At 35.3% G+C, this 12,592-nt stretch overlaps 2 long non-coding RNA genes across 3 annotated transcripts in view; one reads left to right on the forward strand and one right to left on the reverse strand.

Moving 5' to 3' along the window:
• Positions 1 to 12,592, reverse strand: part of LOC110260236 — a 911,564-nt gene that overhangs the window by 163,456 nt on the left and 735,516 nt on the right. The window lies entirely within an intron of this gene.
• The window catches only part of LOC110260235, a 62,638-nt gene that overhangs the window by 49,036 nt on the left and 1,010 nt on the right, over positions 1 to 12,592 (forward strand). The window contains exon 3 of one of the 2 annotated variants that reach the window (XR_002343152.1): positions 7,372 to 7,489. This is a non-coding gene — a long non-coding RNA (uncharacterized LOC110260235). The remainder of the gene's footprint in view (positions 1 to 7,371; positions 7,490 to 12,592) is intronic. The other variant, XR_002343151.1, reaches the window with a different exon arrangement.

A 12,592-nucleotide genomic window follows, 5' to 3' on the forward strand; every position in this document is an offset into this window, starting at 1 on the left:
GAATAGCCACATGTAAATCAATGAAACTGGAACACACCCTCATGCCACGCACAAAAATGAACTCAAAATGGCTTAAAGACGAAAATGTAAGACAAGACACCATAAAACTCCTAGAAGAGGAGAACATAGGCAAAACACCCTCTGACATCAACCATACAAATGTTTTCTTAGGTCAGTCTCCCATGATAAGAAATAAAAGCAAAAATAAACCAATGGGAACTAATCAAAGTGGCAAGCTTTTGCACAGCAAGGAAACCATTAAAAAAAAAAAAAAGAGGGAGGGAGAAAGAGAGAGAGACAAACTACGGAGTGGGAGAAAATAGTTTCATATAATGCAACTGATAAGTGCTTAATCTCTAAAATATACAAACAACTTATATAACTCAACAGCAAAAAAAAAAGACCAAAAAACAAAAAACAAAAAAAACCGGATTGAAAAAATAGGCAAAAGATCTGAATAGATATTTCTCCAAAGAAGATATACAGATGGCCAACAAGCACATGAAAAAATGCTCAACATCACTAATTATTAGAGAAATGCAAATCAAAACTACTATGAGGTACCACCTCACACCAGTTAGAATGGCCATTAACAAGTCAACAAATAACAAATTTTGGAGAGGGTGTGGAGAAAAGGGTACCCTCCTACATGTTCACATTTACTATTTGAAACAGCATAGAGGTACCTCAGAAAACTAAATATAGAACTACCATATGACCAGGCAATCCTACTCCTCAGCATATATCCAGACAAAGCTTTCATTGAAAAAGATACGTGAACCCATATATTTATTGCAGCACTATTCACAATAGCCAAGACATGGAAACAACCTAAATTTCCATCTACAGATGAATGGATTAAGAAGATGTGGTATATATACACAATGGAATACTACTAAGCCATAAAAAAGAAGAATAATGCAATTTTCAGCAACATGGATGAAACTAGAGACTCTCATATTAACTGAAGTAAGTCAGAAAGAGACAAATACCATGTGATATCACATATATGGAATCTAATAAATGGCAAAAATGAAACTTTCCACAGAAAAGAAACTCATGGACTTGGAGAATAGACTTGTGGTTGCCAAGGAGGAGGGGGAGAGAGTGTGATGGATTGGGAATCTGGGGTTTATAGATGCAAACGATGACATTTGGAGTGGATAAGCAATAAGATCCTGCTCTATAGCACAGGAAACTAGTCACTTGTGATAGAACATGATGAAGGATAATTTGAGAAGAATATATATATATATGTGTATATATATATATATTTACAGTGTTCTGTCAGTTTCTCTACTGTATACAGTAGAGAAACTGACAGAACATTGTAAATCAACTATAATAGAATAAAAATCATAATAAAAAATAAAAAATATCCAAAGAATAAAATATAAAATAAATTGCATAGGGGCAATTTCAATTCTCAAGTGCTTATTATAAATATTTAATTGGGTGAAAAATCCCAGATTCTTAATGGGTTGGATTTTTCTTGGACAAACTCCTTGATAATCCAGGATCTTCTTTCATGTACTGCTAATTAATGGGGCATTTAATGTTAAGTCGCTGGACTTTCTACTTTGTTGGCTTAAGCCTTTAGGACTTGAGGATGAAAAAGTATATGCAAATTGCATATACTGTAGTAGCTTGAAATATGTACAATTGCCATATTTGAAATATGATAATCCTATTGGCTATTAGCAGTATATTTTAAATAGAAAGATGAATTTTACAAGGAAGCATCTTGGTTTCTTTTTTTCTTTTCTTTTCTTTCTTTTTTTTTTTTTTTTTTTTTTTTTTTTTTTTTTTTTTTAGGGCTGCAGGTACAGCGTGTGGAAGTTCCTAGGCTATGAGTAAAATTGGAGCTGGAGCTACAGCCACAGCTGGCAGCTATGCCACAGTCAGATCCAATTTGAACAGCATCTATGACATACACTGCAGCTAACAGCAACACAGGATCCTTAACCTGCTGAGCAGGGCCAGGGATAGAACCTGCATCTTCATAGATATTAGTTGGCTTTGTTTCCGCTGAGCCACAATGGGAACTCTGCATCTTGGTTTCTGAATCATATCTGCTCAGTCCAAACTATTGAAAGTTACATCCATTGATCATCCTTTAAAAATTGCTTTAGGCAGCAGAAAAATCATCTAGTTTGCACCATCACCTGGATCTTTTTTGTTATAATACAATTTTTTATGGTAGAATTATTGTTCTTCCTTCGAAGAGGCAGGACAGTTCTAGATTTAAGTCCTTTTAATATTAAGCCTAACTCTCTTTCCTATCCTCAACATGTGGCCCACCCTTGCTTATGGAGGTGAGATGTTAAAATTTATTGTGCCATTTGGGCTGAAGTATTATCATTTTTTTCTCTCTTCACAAGGTCAAGGAAGGGAAGCATAAAACATTAAAGCTTTCCTGTATTTTACTTATTTATGTGACACTGGGTTCACTGTGCAAAGCTCAACAGTTAAGACAATAAAACTTGCTTCTGGTTCAATTCTTGGAAATCAACATTTGCCATTAAAATAATTCATTCTACCAACACTCTACTGGAATTTTCATGTGGTATTTAACCCAGAGGTCTGCTGAAACCTGAGTTTAATGACCCAATTCTGTTTCATGTGAGTGATAAAGAATACACAGACCCTGATTCTTATGTGTTTTTTTTTTCTTCAGAATTTCTAATCACATTCTAACAACATACAGTTCTTTGTGACTTTTTCTTTTAAGTTCTACTAAAAATTTTAGAAGGAAATACGTATGGAGGTTTATGTCATAGATAGCAGAACACACAACTTCTTAAGTCTTCATTTAGTATATCTGTTTTCTCCAGTTCCCCCTCCCTTCCCTACAGCTAACAATTATCTTCTTTCTTCACTCATGATTTTCCTTAGGTTCTGTTGAGTAGAGTGATTTAACCCTGCCCCAAGCTTATACCACTCTTTTGCTGCTCCTGAGTCCCTTCTAATTTCTCTCTCACGTATGGCTGGAGTGTCTGTGTCACAGCTGGGTGAGGGGTGCTGGGGCCAAGAATCCCCGCTTTGTGAATATGCCCACCTCTGGCAGCTGGCACCATAAACACAGCCATCCATTTAAAAAGTCTGTACATCACTGTGTGTGAGCTGTGGTGTTTGAAAAAACATACATCGACAGAAGTCCTGCTTAAAACGTACCATAATCTATGGAAAAAGTTTGTTGCCCATTTTTTGTCACTTGAGCATAATAAAAATCGATTTGATTTCTATCCCAATCAGAGTGGGAGCTGGACAGTGAAAAGAAAGCCAACATGAGCTTACCCTTTGTTCTTCTAGCTTTAATAAAGTCATTTAAAAAACAATTAGGTTGATGTCAGAAAATGTTTTGCCTGTGTTCTCTTCCAGGAATTTGATGATGTTTTGTCTTATATTTAAGACTTTCAGCCATTTTGAGTTTATTTTCATGCATGATGTGAGGGTGTGTTCTAGTTTCATTGATTTGCATGCAGCTGTCCAGGTTTCCCAGCAATGCTTGCTGAAAAGACTGTCTTTTTCCCATTTTATGTTCTTGGCTCCTTTGTCGGAGATTAATTGGCCATAGGGGTCTGGGTTTATTTCCGAGTTCTCTATTCTGTTCCATTGGTCTATATGTCTGTTTTGGTACCAGTACCACACTGTCTTGATGACTGTAGCTTTGTAATATTGCCTGAAGTGTAGGAGAGTTATGCCACCATGCTGTACAGTAGGAAAAACAAAATTGTATTGAGGAAATAACTATTAAAAAATAATAATAAAATAGAAAAGAAAAAAAGAAAAAAAAGAAAGTATCCATATTCACACACACACAAAAAAAGAGATTAGATTTGAGTCATTCCATTTCTGGGTTAAAAGAAAAAAAGGACAATTAGGCACTCAGAGGGACTTCGCTGGTTTTTTGTTTTTTTGTTTTTTCAATAAAGAAACTAAGCTGTTTTACTTATGGAGAAGAATAAGCAAAGAAAATCCAAATTAATGCAATAATTACAGATCTGCTTTTTTTTTTTTTTTTTTTTTAAACATCTGCACCTACTGAATATGGAAGTTCCCAGGCCAGACTGAATCCAAGCCACAGCTGTGACATACACCACAGCTGTGGCGATCCTGGATTCTTTAACCCACTATGCCAGGCTGGGGATCAATGAAACCCACACCTCTGCAGTTTCCTGAGATGCTACAGTCAGATTCTTATCCCACTGTGCCATGGCAGGAACTCCTAGAGTCTGCTTTTTGTAATTCTTGTGAAAGATTTGATTTTTTAATAAAATCTTCCACCTGGGAGGTTAGACAATAGTAAGAAAATGGCTCTTGGTGAAAAAAAAAAAAAAAGGTATGTAAATATGGATACAGTAGCTAAAGAGGAACAGTTCCTTTTCTGAAAAATAAGTTGAAGCTTATAAAGATGAATGGAAAGAATTGTTAAGAAAAAATTTTCATGGACTACAGAGAATGTGGCCTGGACTATAGGAAATAAAAATATCTAATGCTAAAAGCTTCTTCCATCACCTATTTTCTCACATATGCAGTAAAGTATAAATGGCTTATAATCCTTTATATTCACTGAAACCTCTGGACACATTTAATAGGTGCTCAACACTGTGTTCATCCTGGCATGGACTAAAGGGACACCTGTGTGGATAAGTAGCATAGTCAATTCATCCATAATTTTTATTTGCTACTCTTCATAAATTTCTACCCTCTCAGTCTCAAATCAACCCCTCAGTTTCATCTGTGAATGTCTCTTATCTAAGGATAAAAACATGGCTAAAAATCACTGTAGTCTATTTTCCATCTTGTATATTGTTCAGATGAGGGGTTATATCAAATTCACTAGAAAATTTATATGATAAATTATATAATTAATATCAATATAATCTAAATAATAAGATGTCAGTAATATAAAATTCTCAAATCTTGTAGAATAGGAAAAATTTGATCACTGCAAATAGCCTCCATTACCAAATACTGTATCCCCAACTGATAAAATTAACCCCTCCTATCATCCCACAAAGAATTTAATATTCAAAAATAAAACAACTATATTTTCCTACTTTCTTTTGCTTCTCTATTCCAGTCAAAGGAGGCTTTTCAGAATAGATTTTCAGTGTTTTTTCAGAACAGATTTTTTTCATCATCAGAGATAGTCTGCAATATTGTTCCCAGAATCAAAATTTAAGCAATTTCTAAGTGGGGTGTCTCTAGATTATGTACCTTTATATATAATTTTTCAGAAGACAAAGAGCACAGAAAATAATAAATATTTTCACCAAATTCAGAAAACACGTCAGGTTCTCAAACCAAACATAGGAACTACATGAACATTTCTTCAATTGTCTTTCATAACAATATTTTAACTAAAAAGAAAAGGTGTTATCAAAATTAAATGTATAATATTCTAGTCTAAATTGTTAAAAAGAGAGTAAACATCTATAGAGAGAATTGGAGAAAAGAGAATAAAATCTATAAGAACTACAACAAAAGAAAAAGAGATAAAGATGGAGCAGGAAAGAGAGAGGGAAAGGGGGAGAGAGAGAGAAGAATGAAAATGAAATGTTCCAGCCTGAGTCTACTCTGCATATATTTAAAGCTCGTTAGGGAGAAATTCGGTCAAGAGGGTAATTATCTCACTAAAATTGCCATACTTTGGACAACCAAAAACCCACACCCAATTTAACTCTTCTCCTTAGTGGCAAATATGAAACAATCTTACCTTATAATAATTTTTCTAATTATAAACTTACAACTAGTGGATAAATAAGTTCTGGAGATCTAATGCACAGCATTATAATTATAATCAACAGTACTTTATTACAGGAATACTTTGTTTTTACTGTGCTTTGCAGATACTGTGTTTTTTACAAAGTCCAGCTTTGTGGTAACCCTGCCTAGAATAAGTCAATAGACACCATTTTTGCGGCAGTATTTGCTCACTTTGTGTCTCTGTGTCATATTTTTGCAGGTGTTCTAATATTTCAAACATTTTCATTATTATTATATTTGTTATAGTGATCGATGATCAGTGATCTTTAATGTTACTATTGTAATTGTTTTGCACCACAAACCACACTCATATTAGACAATGAAAAGTGTTGTTTGTGTTCTGACTGCTCCATGAACCCCCAGTTGCCCTGTCTTTCTCCTTCTCCTCAGGAATCCTTATTGCCTGAAACATAACAATATTGAAATTAGGCCAATTAAAAAACCTTATAATGGCCTCTAAGTGTTTGAGTGAAAGGAAAAATACCATGTCCCTCACTTTAAATCAAAAGCTAGAAATTATTAAGCTTAGTGAGAAAGGCATGTTGAAAGCTGAGAAAGGCTGAAAACTAAGTTTCCTGTACCAGTTAGTCAAGTTGAGAATGCAAAGGAAAAGTTGAAGAAAATTCAAAGTGGAACTTTCTTTCATCAACACACAAATGATAAGAAAGTGAAACAACCTTATTGCTGTTACAGAGAAAGTTTTAGTGGTCTGGATAGAAGATTAAATTAGTCACATTCCCTTAAGCCAAAACCCTTACTCTTAGTGGGTTGCTTAGCAAAAGACCCTAACTTTCTTCAATTCTGAGAAGGCTGAGAGAGGCAAAGAAGCTGCAGAAGAAAAGTTAGAAGTTAGCAGGGGGTTGGTTAATGAGGTTTAAGGAAAGAAGCTGTTTCTATAACATAAAAGTTGCAAGGTAGAGCAGCAAGTGCTGATGTAGCAAGTTATCCTGAAGATATAGCTAAAGTGATTAATGACACTAAATAACACCAGACAACATATTTTCAATGTATATGACATAGCTTAACACTGGGAAAAAATTGCCATCTAGGACTTTTTGTGGCTAGAATATCTGGCTTCAAAGGACAGACTGACACTCTTGTTATGGGCAAATTAGCTGGTGACACCAATGCTGATTGAAGCTAACGCTCATTTATCCTTCCCAAAAGCCTAGAACCCTTAAGAATTATGCTGCATCTATTCTGCCTTTGCTTTATATAGAAAACAACAAAGCCTAGAGGACAGCACATTTGTTTACAACATGGTTTCCTGAATATTTAAAACCCATTGTTGAGAACTACTGTTCAGAAAAAAAAATATATATATATATATGTACTTTTCAAATATTACTGCTCACTGACAATGCCCCTGGTCACCCAATATGTCTGATGGAGTTGTAAAGTGAGTTGAATGTTGTTTTAATGCTTGCTAACATAACATCTATTCTTAAGCCATTCTGTAGATCCAAGAGTCATTTTGAACTTTCAAGCCTTATTATTTATCACTTAAGAAAAACATTTTTGTAAGGTCATAGATGGTGATTCTGCTGTTGGATGCGGACAAAGTAATGAAAACTTTCTGAAAATGATTCATCACTCTAGATGCCATTAGGAACCTTTGTGATTCACCGAAAGAGGTCAGAATATCAACATTGACAATGGTTTGGAAGAAGTTGACCCGAATCCTCATAGATATGACTTCGAGGGAGTTAAGATGTGAGTAAGTAACTGCAGATGTGGTGGAAATAGCAAGAGAACTAGAATTAGAAGTGCAATTTCTTGATTAAAACTTTAATGGATGCAGAGTTGTTTTTATGGATAAGCAAAGAAAGTCTTTTCTTGAAATAAAATCTACTGGTAATCATGCTGTGAAGATTGTTGAAATGACAATAAAGGATTTAGAATATGTCATCATCTTAGTTGATAAAGCAGTGGCAGGGTTTGAGAGGATTGACTCATTTTGTAAAGAAGTTCTCCTATGGGTAAAATGCTAATCAAACAGCACTGCATGCTACAGAGAAATCTTTCTTGAAAGGAAGAGTCAATCAATGTGGCAAAGGCATTGTTGTCTTATTTTAAGAAATTGCCACACCTTCCTTTTGGAAATTGGAGCATCATCTTGCATTTTTCATTTTAGCTTACATATTTAGAGCTAAGCTGTCTCTCTTGAAATTAGCATTAAATTGAGTCTTGTTTTTTAATCCATTCAGCCACTCTGTATCTTTGAATTGGTGAATTCAATCCATTTATATTTAGGGTGATTATTGAAAGATGAAGTCTTAGTACTGCCAATTTTATCTTTTGCTTTCTTGTTGCTCTATATACATTGTTTGCTTTAACTTGTGTTTTTGGTCTACCATTTTAGTTCAATGATTATCTATGATATTTTTATCAATTTCATCTGTTTATTTTCATGTTTTGCTCTATGTCTATGTTTTGATGTTACTCTGAGATTTGTATTAAAAGTCCCAAAGATAAAATACCCCTTTTATGCTGATGGCATCTTAACTTACCTTTATGTGTCCCATCTTTTTCCTTTCCCCCTTTTCTATTTTTGCTGTCTCAAATTATTCCTGTTTTATGTATAAGCTCATTACCAACCTGAAATAGGTATAGTTGTTTCCTTCTTTTTTCTCTTTAATCATTATGCTTTAATAAAAATGTTTTAAAACCAATTTCTGATAAGGAGTTAAAATTTGTTTCTATCCATTACCTTAAAGTTTTGTGTATTTTGGCTGTTGTGTCTCTAGTGGAAGAATATCTCTCAAGGCAATTCCAGTGGTGATGAACTCCCTACAGGTTTTATTTGCCTGAGGTCTTTATTTCTCCTTCATATCCAAATGACGACTTTGCTGGATAAAGTATTCTTTGTGGCAGTTTTTATCTTTCTATGTTTTGAGAATGCCATTCCACTCTCTCCTGGCTCATAGGGTATCTGTTAAGAAATCTGCTGATATCTTAATGGGGGTTCCATTGTAGTTTATTATCTTTTTTTCCTAGAGGACTTTTTTTTTTTTTTTTTGCCACAACTTTGACACCCTTGCTGGTCCAGAGATCCAGCTGAGCCACCTCAGCTGTAACCTGAGCTGCCACCACAGGGACAATACCAGATCCTTAATCAGCTGAGCCACAGCAGGAACTCCTCCCTGGGCACTTTAAAATTCTTTGTCATTGATTTTTGGAAATTTTAATATTATGTGTCTTGGAGAAAGTTTTTTTTTGTTGAGGTAATCAGATATTCTCTTAGCCTCATGGACTTCTATACACAATTTCTTCCCAGGTCTGGAAATTTCTTAGCTATTATTTCTTTAATCACTCTGCTCCCTTCTCTCTCTCTTCTCTTCCTGAGATTCCCCTTACTCTACCGATGCCCCTCTTGAAAGAGTCAGATATCTCACTAGAATTTCCTTGCTTTAAAAATATCTTAGGTCTCTTTCCTCTTCCACTTAGTTCATTTCTCAATTGAGCTTGCTAATTCTTTCTTCCATAAGGTCTGCTCTATTTCCAATGTGTTCTAGTGCATTCTTCATCTGGTTTGCTGAGTTCTTCAGCTTCAGAATTTCAGTTGAGTTCTTTCACAGAGTTTTGGTCCCTTTAGTAAAGTATTCCTTCTATTCATTAATTTCATTCCTGAGAAACTGCCCTTTCTGAGTTTTCTGTATCTCATTGAGCTTTTAATGACAGATATTTTGAATTCTTTATCTGTTAGACCACAATATTCCATGACTCTAAGTTTGGGTTCTAGAGAACTGTCATTAAAAAAATGGTATAGTGTTACTGTGGTTTTTCATGATGCTTGATCAATTATTCCTGGCAATTTTGAAGGAAGTTAATGATGTGTGATAAGTCAGAGTCCTTTCTTTTGTTCTCTAGTAGGTGGCACTATAGCAAACGTTTTTGGTTTCTTTTTCTTGAGCTGCCTCTCCTAGTATTTGGGAGTTGGCACATTCCAGCCTCCATGTCTCTATAAGAAGTGAAGCTATGTGCCTTCCCTGTCACTTTTTGTGCCTCTGGGGTCATTGCAACCTTGCTTATACCAGACCTGATGTTTCCACACTGCGGCTGTGGGCTCTTCATTTGTGTCTGGAATCCCCAAGTCATAGATAGAATCCACCACTTCAAGGGGAGGAGTGTGGTAGCATGTGTGGAACCAAGGGATTGTGCGGATGCCTCTGCTATATCTGGTGTTGTGAGGTTCACATGCTCTACCACTGCAGGTGGAGGAACTGGAGCTGGGGTTGTGGGTACTTCAAAGGCTGGTGCAGGGGATCCCAGTCCCCACTGCCACTGCTGCCTAATTACCTGTGGTCACAAGTGTGCCTGTGGTTGGGAAGATGATTTGTGTGTACTGGCTTTCCTGCTGCTACTGGGTTCTCTGAAGCTGCAGGTTTAACTGCCACTGTCAGAGGGCCAGGACTGCAGGCACCATCTATACTGATCCCTGGTTCTGCCTCCTCTGTGTGTTCTAGTCCACTCACATTGAGATGTGCAGATGTGTGGAATGTTCTGGCCTCCTGTTCTATTGGACAGAAGCTCTTTAGTTGAGTTGTGGGTGTTTTGCTGGTTGTAGATTAAAGGGGAGAGACAAAGGTAGCTTTTCACTCTACCATGTTGTTGATATCATCCCCAACATAACTTTCACATGCATTGAAAAATCAAAACATTTGTGTGACTCACTTTATTGAGATATTTGCTTTAGTACAATGGTTTGGAACCAAACCTAGAATATATCTCCGGTATGCTTGTATATAAACTGCTAAGAGACTGTATCTTAACTGTTCTCAAGAAAACAGAAATAATAATTATGTAATTAGCGTTAGCTAAAATTCTAATGGTAATCATGTGCAATATATAAATATATCAAATAGACACATCGTTCAATTTAAACTTAGAAAATGATATATGTCAATAAAGTAAAAAATTAATAAATAGCAGAAGCAAAACCATTGGATTACTAAGACAGTAATAGTAAAAATTTATTGTGCAAAAATAATTTACAAACTGGGAGCTCTCAAACTGACTGGAATGATGTTCAGAGGTGTATTGTTTATAAAACCGCTTATACAGTGAGCATGCAGAGGCTGTTTATAATTTAAGAGGATTGCTTGTGACGTCTGCACTTTCCCTAGTGATAGAGGATTGGTTAAAAGTTACCTCATATCAGTTTTTGGGAAGAGTTTATGTTTTGCTCATTATTTTCAGAAGTATTTACAAGAAGCAGTCCAACTTAAGGTTCATTTGTTTCGCCAAATAATCTAAATTAAGTTTCACTTGTGGCTTAATTGGTTTTGTCTGCTCAGGGAGTTTTCCAAACAAGTTACAATTTTATATTTGATTTTAACAATTATACCTCAATTTTTAAAAAGGTGGGATCACCAAGCTTTGGACTTCTCTGGAGGCCTACTATATCTACCAAATATATATAGATATATCTATAAACATATCTGTATCTATATAAATATATCTCTTCAGTATATTTACTGTGTATTAATTATTTACCATGTGCTCTGGCATCCCAGTTGCAGGGCTGAATTCTAAATGTGCTTATAAGCTCAGTCTATATTTTCTCTTATAATGGAAAATATATTTAAATATATATACATATCATACATATAAAACAGTACATGTATATATGTAATAGAATATATATATTCATACACTATATGATTTGCATTTTTTAATGTCCCTCCTGTTTTTTCTCCTTTTTTTTTTTTTTTTTTTTTTTTTTTTTTTTTGTCTTTTTAGGGCTGCACCCTCAGCATACAGATGTTCCCAGGCTTGGGGTCCAATTGGAGTTGTAGCCGCTGTCCTACACCACAGCCACAGGAACATGGGATCCGAGCCATGTCTGCAACCTACACCTCAGTTCATGACAACACTGGATCCTTAACCCACTGAGCAAGGCCAGGGGATTGAACCCGCGTCCTCATAGATGTTAGTTGGGTTCATTAACTACTGAGCCATGACGGGAATTCTTCTTCATATATAATTTTAGCCCTAAAAGGATCCCCAAGTCTTCTTCATCTGATGTGTCTTTCTTGTTATCATTTCTTCTCTCTCCATCTATTTTTTAGAAATTCTTCCCTAATCCCTGATACCCAGGCATATTTTCCTAATGCATCTCATAATTACCAGGTGAAGAATTTTTTGTTACTTCTGAATCTTAGCTGTTACTATTTATGTTAGTGAAGCTACTGTTGCAGGGTCCCCAATAAAACGGATATATATATATATATATATATATACACACATACATACATATATACAGTACTTAGTGATCCCTCATGAATACTTTTCCTTTGCTAGATTTGGAATTGTTCTGAAGATTGAGCAAACTTGACCACAGTGACAACAAAACTAAAACCTTTTTGATTGCCTCCTTTTACACAGAAGCTATTTCTGTTGGTACTTGTTCTGCTGTCCCATGTCACTGTTCTGTGATTTGCACATCTCCCTCATACTCTGTGTTTATATATCTCTAGAAGTTTTCTGTAACTTTAATGAAGGGATGGCCCAATTTTTAACATCATACCCTTTATTAAGTGTATTCTTATTCTTCTCTGTTGTGTATATGGATTGCCTGTTCACTAGCTTTGCGTGTCTTCCTCTGATTTTTCTTTCTTACAGTTTTGCCCTAACCAAGAACAGCACATAAAAAAAAAAAATCACAGTTTTTGATATGCTGCATCTAAAGCCAAACCAGTAATATTGTTTACATTCTTATAACCCCAAACATTTTCCCAATTCTATGGTTTTTCCTCTGCCTTTGAGCAAATGTGATGCTTAGAGTTTTGGAGTTGTAAACTTAAGTTGGTTTAATTCT

The sequence above is a fragment of the Sus scrofa genome, chromosome 4 (assembly GCF_000003025.6).
Source record: "Sus scrofa isolate TJ Tabasco breed Duroc chromosome 4, Sscrofa11.1, whole genome shotgun sequence".
NCBI lineage: Eukaryota > Metazoa > Chordata > Mammalia > Artiodactyla > Suidae > Sus > Sus scrofa.